Genomic DNA, 22,190 nt, shown 5'->3' with positions numbered 1-22,190 from the left:
GACTCGGCTCTCTCGTTCACCCCACACATCCAATCTGTTACCAAAACCTGATGGTCGCACCTGTATAATATCGCCAAGATCTGCCCTTTCCTCTCCACCCAAACGGCTATCTTACTGCTACAGGCTCTCGTAATATCCCGGCTAGATTACTGTGTCAGCCTTCTCTCTGATCTCCCTTCCTCCTCTCTCTCCCCACTCCAGTCTATTTTTCACTCCGCTGCCCGGCTCATCTTCCTGCAGAAACGCTCTGGGCATGTCACTCCCCTTCTTAAAAACCTCCAGTGGTTGCCTATCAACCTCTGCACAAAACAAAAACTTCTCACTCTAGGCTTCGAGGCTCTCTATTACCTTGCCCCTTCCTACCTCTCTTCCCTTCTCTCTTTCTACTGCTCACCCTGCAGGCTCCGCTCCTCTGCCACCCACCTCCTCACCATCCCCCGTTCTCACCTATCCCGCCGTCGACCCCTGGGTCATGTCCTTCCGCAGTCCTGGAACGCCCTCCCTCACCTCCACCAAAGTAATTCTCTTCCCCTCTTCAAAACCCTACTTAAAGCTTACCTCCTCCAAGAGGCCTTCCCAGACTGAGCTCCCCTTTTCCCTCTGCTCCCTCTACCCCCCCTTCACCTCTCCGCAGCCAAACCCTCTTCTCCCCCTTTTCCTTATGCTCCTCCCCCTCTCCTGTCCCATCCCCTCAGCACTGTACTCGTCCGCTCAACTTGTATATATCTTCATTACCCTATTTATTTTGTTAATGAGATGTACATCACCTTGATTCTATTTATTTGCTATTGTTATAATGAGATGTTCTTCCCCTTGATTCTAGTTATTTCCATTGTTCTTGTCTGTCTGTCTCCCCCGATTAGACTGTAAGCCCATCAAAGGACAGGGACTGTCTCTGTTACCGATTTGTACATTCCAAGCGCTTAGTACAGTGCTCTGCACATAGTAAGCTCTCAATAAATACTATTGAATGAATGAATGAATTAGGGGAGAAACCTGGTGAAATGGGCATAGAGAGAGACAGCCAGTCATACTTTTGCCAATGAGCTAAAGACGGCTGGAGCAAAACCCCGGATGGCAGAGTTCTGAGGAGGCCAGAAGAACATCTTTCTCATTTTCATGGATTTCTTCCCGCAGCTCCTAGCCCTGGAAAAGAAATGACCAAAAAGAGCCAAGGCCAGGTGCCCTCTCTGGCCCTCTTACAGATATTGCACCTCACAATACTTTCTCCACACTTCTCCACACTGGGTGTTTTTTCTCTAAGCCTCTGCCTAACCCCCTTACTCCTTCCCCATGACTGTGTTTGCAATGAAATGTGACAGCTGAGAGAAGGATGAGGAGACAAGGAGTGTTATGGAAAGGTAGCTTACTCTTCTCTGTTCTTCACCCTGTAGACTGTAAGCTTCTTAAAAAAAAAAAATTAAGGTCTATGTGCCAGGCACTGTACTAAAAGCTGGGGTAGATACAAGCTAAGCAGGTTGAGCAACCCCCTTACTCCTTCCCCATGACTGTGTTTGCAATGAAATGCGACAGCTGAGAGAAGGATGAGGAGACAAGGAGTGTTATGGAAAGGTAGCTTACTCTTCTCTGTTCTTCACCCTGTAGACTGTAAGCTTCTTAAAAAAAAAAAATTAAGGTCTATGTGCCAGGCACTGTACTAAAAGCTGGGGTAGATACAAGCTAAGCAGTCTTCAGGGATATTGCAATTCCCCTCCCAAATTTTCCCCTTCACCACTGTCACGGGTTGAGCACTGATAATAGTAAAATGTGCACTGAGCTAGCCGTAAATTTAAAACAAGATTTTGAATACTACATATACCAGTAATAGCATGGAAGGACACTCCAATAATCTCCTTGTGACCTTCACCTATATACAATTAACTTATAACAAGTACATTGTGGCCTTACAGAAAGAAAGCTGCTATATCACCTTATAGAAAGCTCAAGGAAGCAAGATGGCTTTCTACTCCAGTCTATACTTCACTCTGCTGCCCGGATCATGTTTCTACAAAAACTTTCAGGTAGTCACCCCCCTCCAAAAAAAATCTCCAGTGGTTGCCCATCCTCCTCCATATCAAAAACTCCTCACCATTGGCTTTAAAGCACTCCATCACCTTGTCCCATCTTACCTCATCTCGAATTTCTCCTTCTACAGCCCAGCCCACATACTTCACTGTTCCAGTGCTAACCTTCTCACTGAGCCTCTATCTTGCATGTCTCACCATTAACCCCAGCCCACATTCTGCCTCTGGCCTGGAATGCCCTCCGTCCTCGAATCCGACAATTACTCTCTCCCACTTCAAAGTCAAACTGTAGGCACATCTCCTCCAAGAGGCCTTCCCAGATTAAGCCCCACTTTTCCTCATCTCCCAATGACTTGCTCCCTTTACTTTTCCCCACTCTCAGCCTCACAGTACTGATGCACATATCTATAACTTTATTTACTTGTATTGATATCTGTTTCTGCCCCCCCAAGACTGTAAGCTCATTGTGGGGAGGAAATATCACTGTTTATTATTGTATTGTACTTTCTCAAGTATTTAATACAGTGCCCTGAAAACAGTAGGTGCTCAGTAAATATGACTGAATGAATAACTGAATGGGAAATAGCACTGGACCTGGGAGTTAGAGAGCCTGGGTTCTAATCCTGTTCCTTGTAGGCTGCCAATCCCTTGTGGGCAGGGAAAGCATCTCCCACTCTTTTATATTATACTCTCTTATTTGCTTAACACAATGTTTTGCACACAGTAATTGCTCAATACATACCACTGATTGATTTGTTTGGTGCATGACTTTTGGAAAGTCACTGAATTCATCTGTAAAATGGGAATTCAAAATGTGTTTTCCCTCTTAGACTGTAAGCCCCATGTGATACAGGGACTTCGTCCAACCTGATTATCTTGTATGTGACCCAGAACTTGCTTGGAACCTATTAAGCACTTAAATACCATTATTATTATTATTATCACCATCATCAAGTAAAGATAGAGAGGACCCTACTTGTAAAGATACCGCATAATTGGGGAGGGGAGGAAAGTGACAGAAGTAGAGACTTTAAGTTCCCTCTTAACTTTAAGCTCGCTGTGGGCAGGAAACTTGTTTACCAGCTCTGTTACACTGTACTCTCCCAAGTTCCTTGTACAGTGCTTTGCACACAGTAAGTGCTCAATAGATGCTACTGATTGAGTGAAGACCTGAAAGAGCTTTCACCTAAGGCTCAAAACGCTAATGAATAATGAAACCAATCTGATATCATCAATGATAAAGTCACCGCAGAATCACCATCTGTCCCCACAAAGCTGGGTCAGCTCTCAAGTTATTTTAGCAACATAAACAAATCTTCCGGAATTAGGATTGTCCCAATCAAACTTGTTACACTGTCTCATCCCAATCTCCACATTTACTCCCTCATTCATTTTTTATGTTTGTTAGGAAAGGGTTAAAATCTGGCATGCTATAGAATAGATGAAAGTTTAACACATTGCTTCTGAGCACCAACATTTTAAATATTCTACTGTTTCTCACATTACTTAGTAAGCCTGGTTCACCAGAGAACCGCAACTGGTGAATGATTACCTGGCTACATAGATATGATCTAAACATTGTTGCATCATCTTTGACAATGGACAACTAGGTACACACATGCATAGTTATTTTGTAAAACTCCAGATTTTTGTACTCCATGCAGACTAGATGAGCAGATGAAGATTTCAGTGCAGAAAAATTCAAAATTTGAATTCCATTCCATATATCTCTCCCTTTGTGTCTACACCGGTTACTCCTCTTTACTTTGATGTGGGACTCAGACACCATTCCAAGGAGCTGCTTATAATAATAGTGACATTTGTTAAGTGTTAATTGTGCGGCAAGTGTTGGGATAGATACAAGAAAATAAGGTAAGATACAATTCCTGTTCCACATGGGGTTCACAGTCTGAGGGAGAACAGGTAGTGAATCCCATTTCTTATAGGTCAGGGTACTGAGACCCAGAAAAGTTGTGACTTGCCCAAAGTCACACAACAGGCAAATGGCAGAGCTGAGATTAGAAACCAAGTCCACTGACTCCCAGGCCATGTTAGATACACCATGATCTTCTTTCTTCAGGTTAGTATCACAGAGGGAGTCCCGAGGACCTGGATTCAATTGGATCCACCCCAAAGGATAGTTCCCTCAGAAATATACCGAGAAATTGTACACATCCTGCTGAATTTTCCAAGTATTGCCCCAAGGACAATAATAATATTGATTAAAAATAATATTAATAATAATAATAATAAAAATGATAGTAGAACTTGTTAAGAGCACTTACTAAGTGCCAAGCATTGCACTAAGTGATGGGATAGATAAAGGCTGATCAGGTAGGGTAAAGTCCCTGTCCCACCTGGGGCTTACAGTGTAAGTAGGAGACACTAGGATTTAATACCCATTTTACAGATGAGGTAACTGAGGCACAGAGAAGTTAAGCATGTTGCCCAAGGTCACACAGCAGACAGGTGGCAGAGCTGGGATTAGAACCCAGCTCCTCTACTCCCTGACGCATGCTCTTCCACTGTGACACCCTGCTTCTAGAGGGCCCCCTATTTCTTTAACTGCCCAAGATTTTCCCATACCTTAGTATGAATTATCCTTTAGAGTAACAAGGGGATATATTATACAATTTAGTTTACTGTTCAACCTTAATTTCTCTGAGCATTTCAATAAATACCACCAGTGATGATGACTCCTGTCTCTGTGTTAAACTAGTTATCTTTTCTCTCCCACACTGCTACAGCTCCACTTCCTAAACCTTCAATAACTTCTACCTCATTCTTAGAAATTCTGGTCATTTTTCCACTAAGCTTTCTCAAATTTCCAATGCATACTGGTGCAGACTGCACTCCTATTATCTTCATCATTGAGCTCTCATGGAACTATGGCTTTTTTCCAAGGACAGGGTCTCCCCTGCAGCCATCTTTCAAGGATGCATCTTTGTTTTCCCTCACTTCACCCTCTAGCAGTTCAAGAAGAGTTGGCTTTCTTCTTTCTCTCTGTAAAGCCAGTTTCAAGTGTTTATTCCTTCCACCTCATTGACCTCTTATGCATTTGGATGCCACACCATCTATTTATTTTACCCTCTGTATCTGTAATTTACAATTTTCTTCCATTCTTCTGGTCACAGCTAATCTGTCAATGGCATTTACTGAGTGCCTATAGTGTTCTAAGCACTTGAGAGTTGGTAGACACAATCACAAAGAATTCATTCAATTGTATTTATTGAGTGCGTACTATGTGCAGAGCACTGTACTAAGCGCTTATGGGACTGAGAGTCAGAGGACCTCAGTTCTAATCTTGGCTCTGCCACTTGTTTGCTATGTGACCTTTGCCAAGTCACTTGATGATAATAGTAATAATAATGTTGGTATTTGTTAAGCGCTTACTATGTGCAGAGCACTGTTCTAAGCGCTGGGGTAGACACAAGGGAATCAGGTTGTCCCACATGGGGCTCACAGTCTTAACCCCCGTTTTACAGATGAGGTAACTGAGGCACAGAGAAGTGAAGTGACTTGCCCACAGTCACACAGCTGACAAGTGGTGGAGTCGGATCCGAACCCATGACCTCTGACTCCAAAGCCTGGGCTCGTTCCACTGAGCCACGCTGCTTCTCTAACTTAACTTCACTGTGCCTCAGTTACCCATCTGTAAAATGGGACTTAAGACTGAGAACCCCATGTGGGACATGGACTGTGTCAAGCCTGATTACCTTGTAACTATCCCAACATTTAGAACAGTGCTTGGCACATAATTAGTGCTTAACAAGTATAATAATAATTATTATTAGTGGGGGGTGGGGACAGGCTTTAAAATAAACTATAGTTAGAGGAAGCAACAAAGTATAAGATGGTAGGGTGAGTAACGGAGAAGCAATGTGGCTTAGTAAAAGGAGCCCAGGCTTGGGAGTCAGAGGTCATGGGTTCTAATCCCAGCTCCGCCACTTGTCAGCTGTGTGACTTTGGGCAAGTCACTTCACTTCTCTGTGCCTCAGTGACCTCATCTGTAAAATAGGGATTAAGACTTTGAGGCCCACGTGGGACAACCTGATCACCTTGTATCCCCCCCAGTCCTTAGAATAATGCTTTGCACATAGTAAGCGCTTAATAAATGACATCATTATTATTATTAACCCAGTGCTTAGAACAGTGATTGGCACATAGTAAGAGCTTAACAAATACCAACATTATCATTATTATTATTATTGTTAAAGTGCATAGAGGGCACAGACTTAATAGGTGAAACAGAAGAGAAAAATTAGTGAGACTCAGGTGGGGCAGAAAAGGATATTCGAGGAAGGCATCGCTCTGATCCCTGATTAATTTAAGTCATGCCTTACCACTTTTCCCCTCTCCCTTTAAACATTCATTCTCATTATGAAGTGATTTCAGCATTCACATGGAAAATCACACTTGCATCACCACTCTGGATGATTTTTTCCTTCTCATTTACTGCCAAATAAAAGCCACCAGCCTCCAAACATGGATCAACTTATTTCCACTATTTCTGTGCACAGTTACCTGGTAACTAACTATGCACAGAAATTCAAGCACTACAATCTCAGCCTTCCTTTCAAGACAGTCATGACAACTAAGTACTAGCAGGAGGTACCCTGTCAACATCTACACTCCCTACCCAAAAACCACAAAAATTCCTTTAGCACACTCAGTTCTCTGATTCTGAACCTCCTTCCTTCATGACTTACACTTTCCCAAGAGTTTTTCAATAAAAGATTGAGATCCTCAGGAGTGGTGTTCCTCTACCTGCAGCTGGTCTCATTAGCAAATTGTCCTTTGATTAAGAGCTGTATCTCCTCAATCAATTGCATTTACTAAGCACTTATTATATGCAGAGCACTGTACTGAGTGCTTGGGAGAGGCAGTCAACCATAGTTACTGAGCACTTACTGTGATAAAAGGACTGTACTAAACGCTTGGGAGAGTACAATACAACAATAAGCAGACATTCCCTGTCCACTACAAGGTATATAACAGACACATTCTCTGCCTCCTCCTCCTCCTCCTCCAGATACTCACTCCTCTGCCTGTGTTGCCCTATTTTACCTTCAAATAACTCTTAACATCTTCACCAGTTCCTTCTCTCCCTCACCCTTTTCCTCCTTCTCTTCTCCCTCCTTCTTTCTTGCCTTTCCCCTACCCCTTCCCTCCTCCTTTCCTACCTTTCTTTCCATTTGCCTCTTTCCTCTGATCCTCCTCTGAGCTCATCAGTAAAAATATTCACCCAAGGTCTAATTTCTCGCTAGTCTCTTGCACTGTGAAATCTTGACCCAATCCTACCTGTCCCCTCTCTCATCAGGGAGTTCCCCGCCCTTCAGATTCTTCCCCTACTACATTCAAAACACACAAAGAAATGCCCGATTATCAAATAAATTATTGCTGGCTGCCATCTGTCCTTCACCTGTTCTCCCATTTCCCTATAGCCATTCCTGTGGTATTTGATAAAACACTATAATTATAACATTTGTAGAGCACTTACTATGTTCCAGACACTGTTATTAGCAGTGGGGTGGACACAAGAAAATCAGGTTGAACACAGTCCCTGTCCCTCATGGGGCTATTTTAAACACTTACTATATGCCAAGCACTAGGATCTGGGATAGATACAAATTAATCTGGTTGGACACACTCCCTTTTCCACGTGGGGCTCATCTTCTTAATCCCAATTTTACACATGAGGTAACTGAGGCACACAGAAGTGAAGTGACTTGTCCAAGAAAACACAGCAAACAAGTGGTGGAGCCAGAATTATAACCCAGGTCCTTCTGAGTTCCAGGTCCATGCTCTATCCACTAGGCCATGCTGCTTCCCATTCATCTGATCTATTCCTATTTTCTTTCCTTGATCTCTTCAAGTTTGGCTTCCATTTTACAAGACTTCTGAAACTACCCTTATTAATACACCAATTATTTTTCTCGTGGCAAAATCCAAGAGTCCGGACTCCATCCTAATCCATGCTCATCTTGACTTCGCTTCAGGATTTTATTCAGTCTAATCACTCTCCATTTTAAGGAAGTCCTGTAGTTCTGGTAGTCAAGGAACTGAGAATCTTGCTTCTCCACTTACCTTTCACAAATCCTTCACAAGCTCCCCCTTCTCTCTTGCCCCATCATTGATAACAGTCACGGAAATATTACCTTCGACCCAGGACTTAATTTGTGCTGCTGATTATTCTGAGCATTTGTGACATAGCCCTAGGACCTGAAGGCCCAGAACAAAATGGAGACATTAATAAATCAATTGTATTTACTGAGTGCTTAACTGTGTGTGCAGAACATCATTGTAAATGCTTCAGAGAGTACAAAACAGAGTTGGTGACATGTTCCCTGCCCACAAGAAGCATACAGTCTACGGGAGGATCTTACAAACAAGAGGAGGATCTTACTGTGCTGAGGCGTACATCTCCCAGTGCAGAGATTATATCTCCTAGCACTTTTGATCTTCAAATCCTCTCCTTCCAGCAAGGTCTTCCAGCTCCGCTGTGAGGAGATGGCAATGGAAATGTGCTATTTTATTTAATTATGGTATCTGGTTAGTGCTTGCTATGTGCCAAGCACTCCACTAAGCACTGTGGTAGATACAAGAAAAGCTAGAATGAGGCTGCTAGAGCTTGGCCTCTATTTTCAGGATCAAGTTGGAGCTGTCTGAACGTTTTACCTTTTTCCCCTTCATGCACTGTCTCAGTGTGCCCTTTTTCTTCATTTCCTCAGTTATTTAAATACAATTTCTCTCCCCACCCCTTCTCTAGTTTTACTCAACCCTCACAATCTTTTATGAATGCCCTATCATGCCCCATTTAAAATGGCTCTCATTTTTTCCCTAGGGACTTCTACTCTTTGTCATGTTCATATTAATAAAGTCACAATCACAACCCCACAAGTTTCCCAGAGTCCAAAGCCTGGGGTAACCATGAATGGCTGTCTTTCACTCCTACTTATCATCCTCAGCAACCCCACTTGTGGACTCCCATTTGTCTTGGTCTCAACAAGCTGTTCCGTGATTTAAAAGGCACAACTAATGAAAAATAATGAAACCTGAGCAAAATTGTATTTCATAAACATAAATCAAAGTCTCTTGCCTTTTCCTTTTGGATCCCCTAAAGTAAAGACAACAGGAACCACTAGATTGCTGTGTTTTTCTCTGCCTAAACATGACTACCTCTCTGTCATCTAGCAAGGCCTTGAAGCAAGTCATAAATTGCATGTCGGCAACCACATTTCTTATAACATCCGACGAAATTCATGGCATATGGCCCACCTCCATTGAGTTTCTCATCCTATTAGAATTCATATGGGAAATGGACCATGATGCAGAACCAATGAACACCATCATCAACAAGCTGTGTAATCCCTTGTCTAGGACCCGTGCAACCCAGCTCTACTACTGATACCTGCTTCTAATTGGTCTCTAATTTTCTATCCTCTTCCAATTTCAAAATAAACTGTACTCTGCGAGACAGGTTCTCACTTCATTTGCAGCTATGCTAATATTAACCCATGAATGCTAACACTTCAGGGACTCCTTAAGGGTCAAACATAAACTCCTTACTGGTGAGTCCAAGCCCCTCCCTAGCACATCCCCACCCTCTGCTCTGATCCTGTATGTACGAGAAGCAGCATGGCTTAGTGGAAAGAGCATGGGTTTGGGAGTCAGAGGACGTGGGTTCTAATACGGGCTCTGCCACTTGTCTGCTGTGTGACCCTGAGCAAGCCACTTAATTTCTCTGGGCCTCAGTTACCTCATCTGTAAAATGGGGATTAAGACTGTGAGCCCCACGTGGGACACACGTGATTACCTTGTATCTTCCGGCACTTAGAATAGTGCTTGGCACTTAGTAAGCGCTTAACAAATACCATCATCATCATCGTCACTCACCAACCTATGATTTCCAGTCCATTTAGGATTCTCTTATTGCAGCCTTTCAACCAGTCCCTTTTCCCTATCTGCTCCCTATGCCTCTGCCTCCCGTCTCCTGACTGTGACCACCACTTCTTTTCCTCCTTTACCTGGCTCCTTTTTTTATGGTATTTGTTAAGCACTTACTGTATGCCAGGCATACACTACTAAGTGCTGGGGTAGATACCAGATAATCAGGTTGGACACAGTCCCTGTCCCAAATGGAGCTCACAATCTTAATCCCCATTTTACAGATGAGGTAACTGAGGCAGAGAGAAGTGAATGACTTGCCCAAGATTACACAGCAGACATGGGGTGGAAACCAGATTAGGTTGCCCCCTTCTACCTCACCTCCCTTCTCTCTTTCCATTGCCCACCCATACTCTCCACTCCTCTGCTGCGCACCTCCTCACGGTCCCCCGTTTGTGCCTGTGCCGTTGTCGACCCCTGGCCCACGTCCTACCACTGTCCTGGAATGCCCTCCCTCCTCACATCCGCCAAACTAACTCTCTTGAAAGACTTACTGAGAGCTCACCTCTTCCAGGAGGCCTTCCCAGGCTGAGCCCTCCCTTTCCCTCTGCTCCTCCTCCCCTCCCCATTTCCCCCTCTCCCACCATCTGCTCTTCCCCCTTCACCTCCCCTCAGCACTGTGCATATTTGTATATATTATTTATTACCCTATTTACTTTGTTAATGATGAGTATATCTCTATGATTCTATTTATCTTGATGATGTTGTTTTGTTTTGTTCTGTTTTGCTTTGCCGTCTGTCTCCCCTGTTTAGACTGTGAGCCTGTTATTGGGCAGGGATTGTCTCTGTTGCTGAATTGTACATTCCAAGCACTTAGTACAATGCTCTGCACATAGTAAGCACTCAATTAACATTCTTGAATGAATGAATGAATGAATGAATGAACCCAGGTTCTCCTGACTACTTGAACCATAATCCATCCACCAGACCATACTCAACAGGGCAGACCCATTGTCCAAACCACCAAAACTAACCACTATCCACTCCTTCCTGTCTGGTCCATACTGTCCATTCTGGACCTTATATGGCTATATAATGATACTGTATACTGATATTCATGCTGATATTTAGGTCATCTGCCTGAACTCTGCTATTAAAGTAAATGTTACTTACTGGTAGTGGCTATCTCTGATCACTGAAGAGAACCCATGACACTTGAGTTCAAACTGTAGTACTTGCAACCCTTAAATACTTTTTTTTAATGGTATTTGTTAAGCACTTACTATACCCGCTTAACTATGAGAAACAGCATGGTTTAGTGGAAAGAGCACGGGCTTGGGCAAGTCACTTAATTTCTCTGTGCCTCAGTTACCTCATATGCAAAATGGGGATTAAGACTGTCAGCCCCACTGAGGCAACCTGATTAACCAGTATCTACCTCATAAGTTAGAACAGTGCTAGGCACGTGGTAAGTGCTTAACAAATACCATAATCATTATTACTATTAGTCAGGCACTATACTAAGCTCTACTATAGATAATTGGATTGGACACAGTCCCTGTCCCACACAGGGCTCACAGTCTTAATTTCCCATTTTACAAAAGAAGTAACTGAGAAACAGAGAAGTTAAGTGACTTGCACAAGGTCACACAGCAGACAAGTGGCAGAGCCGGGATTAGAACCCATGTCCTTCTGACTCCCAGGTCCCTGCTCTTTTCACTAAGCCATACTGCTTCCATCAATGCTTGATTGTGATGTAAGCTCACACAGGCAGGGAACATGTCTACCAATTCTATTGTACTGTACTTTTCCAAGCACTTAGTAGAGTGTTTGGCACGTGGTAAGCACTAAGGAAATACTATTGATTGATGATAGTGTTCATTGGTTCTGCATCAGGGTCTGTTTCCAGTATGAATTCTAATTAAATGAGAAACTCAATGGGGTTGTGCCACGTGCCATGAATTTTACCAGATGTTATAAGAAATATGGTTATCGAGATGATAAATCTGACTTGCCACTCTTCCCTGCTTGATGACACAGACATAGTCACGTTTAGGCAGAGCAAAACCCAATGATCTAGTGGTTCCTGTTGTCTCTACTCTACGGAATCAAAGAGAACAGACTTTGATTTATGTTTATGAAATATAACTTTGCTCAGATTTTATTACTTATAATTAGTTGTGACTTTCAAATCATTGACCAGCTTCCAAAATGGAGGGGGCAAGTCCTGTGACTTTATAATGCTTATCCCATCCATCTTGAATTCTCCAAGGCACTGCAGTACCATGACCGTTAATACCTGCTCAACTGCTGAGTGTGCAGTTTCGTGGCTGAAATGCCTACAGTTCCAAAGAGCTAACTGACCCTCACACCTCCTGGTCAGATGCACCAGATACAGTTAGGGCAAACTACGGCACATAGAATCAAGGCCCTTGTCCAAGGTCATACGGTGAACGAGTGAGGAAGCTAGAGAGACATGCAAGATCTCCTCACATTTTCATTTGCCTTTTCTTCCCCAACATCAGCAATGCATTCACTTCAAAAATATTTTGAAACATAAGCAGGTCAAACCCATTAGCCTTATGTAACCATAACAACCGATCAAGAACTCCATGTCTGAGGAGGTGGTTGTCACTCTGAAATCCTTCATGAAATTCTTATCTTTGCTATGCAATTTAGATTAAGAGAAGGTATTTGAATAATATCACTAATAATTTTACTGACTCTCCTTTCCAAGGCTCCTTTGGCTTCAGTCAAGAATCCTGGGGAAATGATGAAGGGAAAGTAGCTCCCATTCACCCCCAACCTCCTCCACAGTTTCCTCCTGTATTCTGAATCGAAGTTGACATTTCCCCGCTTCAAACAGGAAACTTCTGCCTAGGGAGCATGCCAAGCTGTTTCCTTCCAAGCATTGCTTATAAACTATCAGTCAATCGACAGTATTTATTGAGCTCTCCATGCAGAGCCCTGTACTAAGCGCTTGGGAGGTTACAATGAAACAGAATTAGCGGACACAATCTCTGACCATAACAAGTTTACATTCTAAAGGACTGTAACCACATAGAGGAACTGCTTCAGGATGATACAGGAGTGGTGTTCTGTTGACAGTAAAGTTAATGGCCACCAAGTGATATTCAGTAATGTTACAGTAGTGAATAACGGTGAATAATTCCATCTGGAATTTCCCAGCCCTTTGTTCTGAGGTGCTTAAAAGCACTGCATATGTGATCTCAAATTTATCCTCATTTATGAGCTACAAAGGAGCAAATAATAATGTATTTTACAGATGGGGAAACAAGTACAGAAACAAGTAATTTACTCAAAAGAAAAAAAAATCAATCTGATTTTGTGGCTATGGATTAGAACTTGGTTGTCTAGAGCAAGTCCTCTGATTAAATAGGAAAGCTTCTCTCTTCAAGAGGCATGATTCCTTTTGAAAAAAAAAAATTAACTCTGGGGCAAAATACATATTCTGAACGTTCTCTTTATTTGCTGAGTTTCCCAACAGTCTTTCCTGTGCTTATGAAAAGTAAAATTACAAGTCATACAAAACAGCCCAGGAATAAGGCTCTCTATTTACTCCTGAAGAGCACAGGAAACTCTCAGAAAAAATCAGCGAAAGTGTTTGCTCCAAAGTCTTATGATCATCCTAAAGAAACCACTAGACAGTCCAGAATTCATTCCAGTTCCCATTTATCTCTCTCCTGAGTTGCCTAGAGAGAGAAGTCTCACTGAGAAGAGGTCAGCTATCACAAGATAGCTTTATTGAGGTACCAATTCCTATTATAGCCAGCAACTGACCAACTCTCTGGACAAACAGTTTTGTAATCTCCTCCCTTGCCTAGATTATTATATGGAAGTTTTGGTTATGAAAAACTCTATAAACCCTGCCCCTATCAATCATTCTTATTGGAAAGAAGTACATATTTCCTCTTTACATTAAGGGGAAACATTTTGTCAGATTTCTCTATTCGTTTCTATACTGCCCAATGCTGCTGCAAGAAAGTGACCAAAGATTTCTGGAACTCAATTCCCCAGAGTGGTAGAGCCATATGGCTCACCTATAAATGGGTCTGTTACCCACCAGTCATTGAAAGCAGAGCATGCCAATTTACCAAGGCCCTAGCAGGCAAAGGAATGAGGCTGATCCAGATTATCATTAGCCCAATTCTTAATTATCCCTCAATAAAGCAAGCTTTTATGAAGACAATACAAATGACATTAGTCTCGCTAAATGCAAACCCTCACTATAACAGACATCTGGGAGATAAAGGAGCACCCAGCATTCTGAGTAAGGATTTAATCAGCCCCAAAAGGCTTTTACTTAGCCCACTTCCAATTCCCATGGAGCTCACTCTGCAAGTCACATGAAGATTTTGGGAGGTTAATTTTGAGTTTCAAAAAATGAGAAACAATGGATGTAAATTTATCATTGAGAATATCTCTTCTTGCCCCAAAAATGTATTTTAAGTGACTACTCTACTTGATTTATTTCAGTAGAGGCTCAGTACCAGCACTTTAGAGCAGCAGACAGGTCTGGCTTTAGGTGATCACGTAACAATCAAAACTGCAGACTCTGTCAGCTCTGGCCTGCTTTGCATCTCATGGCCCTGGCTCTTGTGCACCTCAGTTCAACTCCTCAGCTCAGCTGTGATTCTTCCTGTTTCCCTTCACTAAGTCCCTATGCTTAGTTTCCAGCTGTCAGCCCAGTTTGTTTCAGAGGGAAGGAACCATTCATGTGTAAAGTACCCAGGGTCTTAAAAACATAGAAGCATGTGCTGGAGCATCACTGTGGCTGGTTGGCTGACTTGAGCAGTAAAAGGGAGAAAGGTTGAGCAACTGACTGGAACTAAAGAGTGCAGTAATTTGAATTTCCTTGATCTGTCTCCTATCCCTAAAGCAACATTTTGTTAATTCATTCTGTTAGACTGTTGCCTGTGTTTCTTCAGGATAACTTCCCAGGCTGGTAACTCTTAGCCTTCTCTGTCTTAGTTTGGACCTTTAGTCCCAACTCTGATTGGGACCCTCTGAAAGGATTATGAGTTATTTCTTAACTGTGGAGTTAAAGCAATCCACCTAATCATCAAGGGAATCTTTGGATGGGCATGATTTTAAAATAACCCACAGTGGCATAGCTCTGGAGAAAATCATTTGAAATGGCTTATGTTTGTTTTTTCAAGGTTTTAGGTTATATATTCTATGCTCCAAAAACACCATTAACCTTTATATTTCACTGGACCCACCTGGTATTAAAAAAAAGTCTGCCTTTGCTTGAACCTTTGCTTCCATTATTAGCTTGGGTTTTAAGACAAACAATAATAAAAAGTGCTAGAAACAGCTAAATGATCTGTCCCTTAAAATGACTGAACCTCAAATAACCAAAGATATATTAGGGTGAGACATCTAATTTTTGGAGGTGGTAAAGACCATTAAGTCCATATAACTGACTTCAAAGAGAACTGTAAAGTTAAATCCAGAAGTTCAGATGGAGAAAAATTAGTAGGGAGGTAAGGAAGAATGTGAACAACTGACAACTAAAATTATCCACTCATTAAATACTTGATAATTTACAATCAGAGTAACACTTTCAATTTTGTTCCTTGATACAAACAGGTTTTGTTCCATCAAGCTTGTCAGTAAAGCTATCTTTACATGAAAATGATCAACATCAGGGGAGTGAGGGTTAGCAAGAAATTGACAAGATATCGCTTATTGTTTCTCCTTTCTTAATTCAGGCAGTTTCAGACCGAATAAGTTTAGTTCTAAAACAGGGGGGTTGATATCATTTCATCTCTCCCAGTGCCCATTCCTCTCTTACCACCTTCTTTGGTCCCCAGAATGACAAACTTTTAATTTCTTATCTGCATGTTAAGTGTCCCTTTAGGCCCCTTGAACTACAGAACATGTTTCCCCTGTAGTCCCCAAAGGAAAAATAAAACTTTTTTGTTTTTTTCCATTTTCAAGGCATTCATAGTAATCTTCTCCCCAAGCCAATTTAAACATTTCCATCTTCTCTAAAGAGAGAGAGCCAGTGGAATCTATAAACTATAGATGTAAAAGCTGGGATCAGAGAGAGGGAGGCAGAGAGGAGGGGGATGGAGAAAGCAAAGTACAGTGGAAGAAAACCGTATCATAAATTATACTGTGACAGGAGACAGATTTCCCTGCCCTATTCCTACACAGTATGCTGCCCGCAGTAAGTATCGCTTACAGAAAATGAAGAGGAAAACCTCTCCAAACAGCTTTGCTCTTTTAATCCTTCCTGTATTTCTATTTTGTGAGAACATCAACTGAAGAGACTGAAGGTAGAAGGAAATGATACGAGGTGATTAATGGCAGCACTTAGCTATTAGGTTTTCAATGACATGTACTGAAATGTCCCATTTCAAAAAATTCCTTTTTGTTAGTCTTATGATATTGACACAAATCAAATACCATTCTCTCATAACATGTGAGCACACATTCATATACCCAATCTGTGTATACCCAAAGAAAAATAACTATATATAAACATACATATAATACTTATAAACATAAATGCATATGCATACATATAAATATTCTATCTATCCTGCATTAACCCATCCATCCCATATGTATAGTAATATGCCTACAGTAACTTCGGGTTGCTAGCTGTATAATTCCATCCAATACAGAGCATGTCTTTCAAAATTAGTCATTCAAATGCATATGCTGGGGAAGAGTAAATCTCCGGTGCTTCTACTTGGGTTCTAAGCATTTCAGCAACATATTTTCATGCAATTTTTCACTTCTTGGGGGAACGCTAAGTGCCACCAATGCAGCGACAAAAATATTCTCAAGCGCGGGAACTCTGGTGCTATCCCAGTGAAATGATATTTTGCTTTAATTAAAGAACTTCCCAATGTAAATGGCTGAAACAGCTTTTGCAAATCACTCATGGAAAAAAAGAACAGGAGAGGTAGTTATGTGTGCTGTTTACCTATATCACCTGGATTCCAGATACCACTTTCTAAGCCGAGACAATTAAAAGCCATTTATAACGATACTTCTTTGACTCAAGTCTATGTTTCAAAATAAGGTAAACATTAATCTTCAATCAGTGGAAACTGAATGCAGAAAGGCAAATGAGATGTGAGAGTAAAGTAAAATAAATAAAAAGAGAGGTGCAAAATACTAAATTTCTGCTCTGCTCTCATTTGCTCCAATTAAGAACAGCAGAGCAGCTTTCTATACTGCATACGTTCACTGCACTCCAGAACAGCCTGACTGCACAGGAAAAAATATGAGCAATGAAAATATAAAGTATACTAGCAAGTTATCACCGGGGTCCTGCTCTTTTTCAACCCCTCTTGCTTTTCTTCTTTTGCCCCTAACTCGGCTGCTCTGGGGCATGTTTTTTCCTGAAGTCTTTCAAAAAAGGAGGCTGAATTAGATCGTTTCCAGATCTAATATGATTTGTGGGCATGCATTTGCTCTGCAAATAAACAACAGGAAAAAAAAAAACCCAAAGGGAAAACAAATGGCAATCGTCTCTTTGCCTGAAACAGTCCCCTGCAAAATCATGCCTAGTGCCAATAATGCGCTCTAGCCCAATAAATATTACTACGTATGTGTATCCAAAAGGAAACAAACAGTAAAGTACAAACAATGCAAGAAAAGACGACTTACCTTCCTCATTGGTCCTCTTTAAACTTCACCAAGGAAAATTAAAATTCCTCCGCCTATTATGTCTCTCCTCTTTTTTTTTCTTTTTAAGTCACAAAGGAGAAAAACAATTAGTTTTCAAAGGTTCCATTTATCTGATCTTCCAGCACCAACAAAACGTGCCCAGGAGACTACGCCAAAAAGTAAGCCAAAAACTCATCAAAGGCAGATTGCAAAAAGGGGTTGGGGGTGGGGGGGTGGGGAAAGGGAGAGAAGCTGAGGGACCAGAACGTGAGCTTCGGTAATTTTTCACGCTGTAGAAATCTCCCACTGTACGATATACCTGCTCTGGCTTGCTCACACAGATACACAAACACACACACACACACAGAGAAGCCACTGTAGTGAAAACTGTCAGTAGTGGCCTCCAATAGCTGCTGTGTGCTGCAGATGGTACGTCTCACTATTACCTACCCAGATGGGTGGAGAATCAAAAGAACATCAAAACCAGGGGGTCCCTCCGAACTAGGTGGATTCCGGATCACTCTCTCCCGGCCAGATTAATCACGACAGGAGCGGGTCAGTCACAAGAGGTATCTCCTTCCAGGGTGCACGGGATTATGGCAAGGTTATTAATCTTGCTTTGCTGCATCCCCCCCACCCCCTCCATTGAGCAGCCTGCATTGAGATGATTGCCAGCGCTGTCTCTGTCCCTGTTCTACTGCATTTTGCTCAGCCCTCTGTTGCTGCAAGTGAAACACAGAGGAGGGAAGAATACTAATAAGGTGGTTAGCTACAGTTTCTTCAAGGCATTCTACATACAGTCCAGTGTCTGTGTGTGTGTGTGTGTGTGTGTCTGTTTCTGTGTGAGGGTTTTTGTGGGGAATGCTCTGAATTCATCTACTGTTAGAATACGAGTGTTTCATTCAGCACCAGAAAGCTGTATTAATCTGGATCATTACCATCCAAGAATACCGTAGCTAACAATTCTATTTCACTTGGGATAAAGGAGTGCCCTAAAGGGTTTAGGTGCCCAGAGCCACAGCCTGATATTGAGAGGGGGAAATTTTTCAGAGACAAATTACCTTTCTAAATAGACTCTAAAGATACCAAGCCACAATTTTAACATGCCTCTGCCCTAGCTGTTAAGTGGAAGCACAAAGAAATTTTCGAGAACAGCCCCACTCTATAAATCTCGAAACTGTCAACAAGTACCTAAACTTGAATGATGGATAGATGAACCAAGTGGATTTCTAAGGTATATGAAGTTACTTCTGTGCATCTGACTCATCTACTAGCCCACATATATCAATATGTCTTTTATTCATATTTTAATAAGAATATCCTCATATAGCTATACATACTCCGTAACATAATCGATCCATTTATATATCCTGCGCACAGGATTTGTTGACAATTCCTCGTTGTGAAAATTGTCCAATCATAGAATTCAGAGGCGTGAAATGAGTTTGGGGTGCTCTGTACAAACTAAACATTGAAATGGTATGCCAGAAATGTGCTGAGTTATACACTAGTCATCTTGGAATTCTTAATTCTGAGTTTTGAGTACTGAATGGAAATTTCACATTCTCACCAGAAGCCTCCACATAGAATAAGAATAACACTCATTTTACTGGGCCTCCTGGAAAATGTAATTGGTCATGGCTTAGTCAAGGACACTTACTGAATTCCTCCAGTTAAATTTAACAGGGGTTAATCTGATGGATTAAGTGGGGAGGAGGTGGATGAAAAAGGGTGAAATACTGCTTGTAATCCCAAAGGTTTCCAGCAGATGCCTCTACAGAGAACTCAGTCAACAACTGGATTGAAGACACAAGAGCCTCAGAACAAACACACGGACACGCAAACACACTTCCTTGGAAAAGTGTGATCAGATTTGACACGGAGAACACAAATAGGAATGAAAGTAATTGCTATGATGCTGCTGAACAAGCATTCCTTCTCTTTAATCACAATCTCCAAATCAACTCATCTCCATTCCCCTACTTTAGCCACTTTCTCCATAAAATGTAAAATTGGAGAACACGGCTCAACTTCTAAATTCCTGCTGCCTCCCTCATATCCAAGAAAATACTCCAAATCAGGTAGAACTGTGCTGATTGCACTGACTCTAACCTTGCAAACACTGCTGAGAAGCTCATCTTTCTGCTATATTTTCTCAAGCCCAGAGGATTGTACTGATTTGAGGTTTTGCCTGGAGCTGTATCCTTCTTGACACTATGCAGAAAGACTTCTATGAGTCAGTGACAGAAGTTGCCACCTATTCTTTACACTAAGTCCCTGCTCTCCACGAGTACATATTATACAGCTTTATGAACCCAATATCTATGCCACTCCAGTTCTGGAGGAAAGACAGAAAAATATATCAGCAACCTATGTATCTACTAATGTCATCCTAGACCCTCTCTTGCTGTAATTCCAGCAAGGATAGTTTCTGGGGCAGCAAAACTCTGTCCCTTTCGAAAACTTTACTCATGATTTGTTCCCCATTATCCACACTCTTTCTGACCCATGCATGATTCTGGTAGCCGTTTAAGTCAAGATGGATTCTAATTTAGGAAACTGCATTTTTCTTTAGCTTTAAAACCTCTTACCCTTCCAGCTAGATAAGTCTTCACCTTCCTGTCCTTATCATCAATTTGCAATGTTTCAACAGATCTGGCTGCATTTTGAAGGTGAATTACTATTTTCTTGCTTTAAATGACTACACCCATCCAATCAATGCCAAAAAGGTGAAGGAAATGTTGATAACTAGAACTGGCGAATATAAATTTGCTTGTGGTGTGAAAATATTTTGAAAAACAGTGGCCCATTGTACTTGCATAACATGCAACCGAAGACATCAATTAAGGGTTACCTAAACCGATAAAGATTTTATTATTAATTACAATAAAGTTCATTATAATCTCAATTATCCAAAATGAATAAAAGCTGGGCTGGTCTAGATGCAAATACGGCCTGGCTAACTCATTATGTAATGTTTATGAAAATGCAGTTTCATTTCTAGTCATTTTACTTGCAACTTAGACAACACACAAAATTGCAGAGCTAAGAAGTGATAAAAGCAGTGCTCTTTCTGCACTATATTTGAAAGGTAAAAGTTGTATTTCATTGCACTTTCTGAAGCACTTAGGGCAGTGCTTTGCACTCTGTAGAAGCACAATAAATACTCCTGATTGATTCACTGTTTATTGTATGCCATCCCCAAAACTATGCCTGGCATTTTCATTTAAAATACTTGATGACTTTTCTCCTCAACTACAGTGTCTCGAGTTTGCAGTTGTTTTCACTGTTATTTGCCTAAGTATTTGGCTAAAGAATGTAAAAATCCAGATCTATGCTCAGTTCTGCCATAAATTGTTTTTCCTGTACATATTTTAGCTAGAATTAAAGAAAATTCTCCTGACATCTCATATCTGGATGCAGCATGATGCTCTACCAGAAGCAATAGTTGTGTTCTTGCATGGCACCAGACAAGAGGTGCATATTAAAATGTTACTCATCCTACTTATGGACATCTGCAAGACTGCAGTTCTTGCAGTCTGAATAACTGTGTCTTTGGGATCTGAAATCTAAATAAGAGATTTTTTTTCTAACCATGTCCAGTAAGCACATGAATGGGCCCTTCTCTTTTAAGGTTGGATTAATATAATAGTAATAATAATAATAATGGCATTGGCTAAGTGCTTACTATGTGCCAAGCACCGTTCTAAGTGCTAGGGGGGATACACAGTAATCAGGTTGTCCCACATGAGGCTCACAGTCTTGATCCCCATTTTACAAGAGAGGTAAGTGAGGCACAAAGAAGCTGTGAGTCTTCCAAAATCATGCAGCTGACAAGTGACAGAGTCAGGATTAGAATCCATGATCTCTGACTCCCAAGCCCGTGCTCTTTCCACTGAATTGTGCTGTTTCTCTTTATACACCTGTATATATATATAACTATACATCTTTATACAGTTTTCTGGAAGGGTTCTAAGACATTTGTACCCATTATCTTTCCAATTGCAACTAAACTATGGACCACTAAGTTGAAAATAGGATAGATATTGACTTTATATCCACTACTGTCATATTTATTGCCCAGCAATTAGAGTGGGTGGAATCATTTCATCTGTACTTTAGTTATTAAGATTTTTTTTTAGGTGGCTGTTTCCTGCATTATTTTTTTCTACATTTTTATAGAAAAAAAATCTGACATCAAATATCTGAAGACTCACATTATACATATAGAAATATACACTTTCTTCCATAAGTGTCATGAGGCAGTAGGAAAAATGTTGAACTACTGTTATAAGACATAGTGAAGTATTTTGATAATCATCTACATCTACTTGACTTAAAAAGAATTTCAAGAGGCAGACCTGTTAGAACTCAAATTCATTCATTCATTCATTCAATTGTATTTATTGAGCACTTACTGTGTGCAGAGCACTGTAGTAAGCGCTTAGAAAGTACAATTCAGCAACAGATAGAGACAATCCCTACCCAACAACAGGCACACGGTCTATAAGGGGGAGACAACAAACAAAACAAGTAGACAGGCATCAGTAGCATCAAAATAAAAAGAATTATAGGTATATACACATCATTAACAAAATAAAAAGAATTATAAATATGTATAAATATTCA

General features: G+C 41.2%; 1 protein-coding gene across 2 annotated transcripts in view; it reads right to left on the bottom strand.

Annotated features, from left to right (window-relative positions):
• The window catches only part of LRRC4C (leucine rich repeat containing 4C), a 979,945-nt gene extending 961,725 nt beyond the window's left edge, over positions 1-18,220 (bottom strand). For both annotated transcript variants that reach the window (XM_039911426.1, XM_029061284.2), the window contains exon 1: positions 17,562-18,220. The gene's annotated coding sequence lies outside the window, so the exon portion shown is untranslated. The remainder of the gene's footprint in view (positions 1-17,561) is intronic.
• Positions 18,221-22,190: the final 3,970 nt, after the last annotated feature.

The sequence above is a fragment of the Ornithorhynchus anatinus genome, chromosome 3 (genome assembly GCF_004115215.2).
Source record: "Ornithorhynchus anatinus isolate Pmale09 chromosome 3, mOrnAna1.pri.v4, whole genome shotgun sequence".
NCBI classification, from domain to species: domain Eukaryota; kingdom Metazoa; phylum Chordata; class Mammalia; order Monotremata; family Ornithorhynchidae; genus Ornithorhynchus; species Ornithorhynchus anatinus.
Note: the sequence above shows the minus strand (reverse complement) of the source record. Positions and strands in the feature narration are given on the sequence as shown.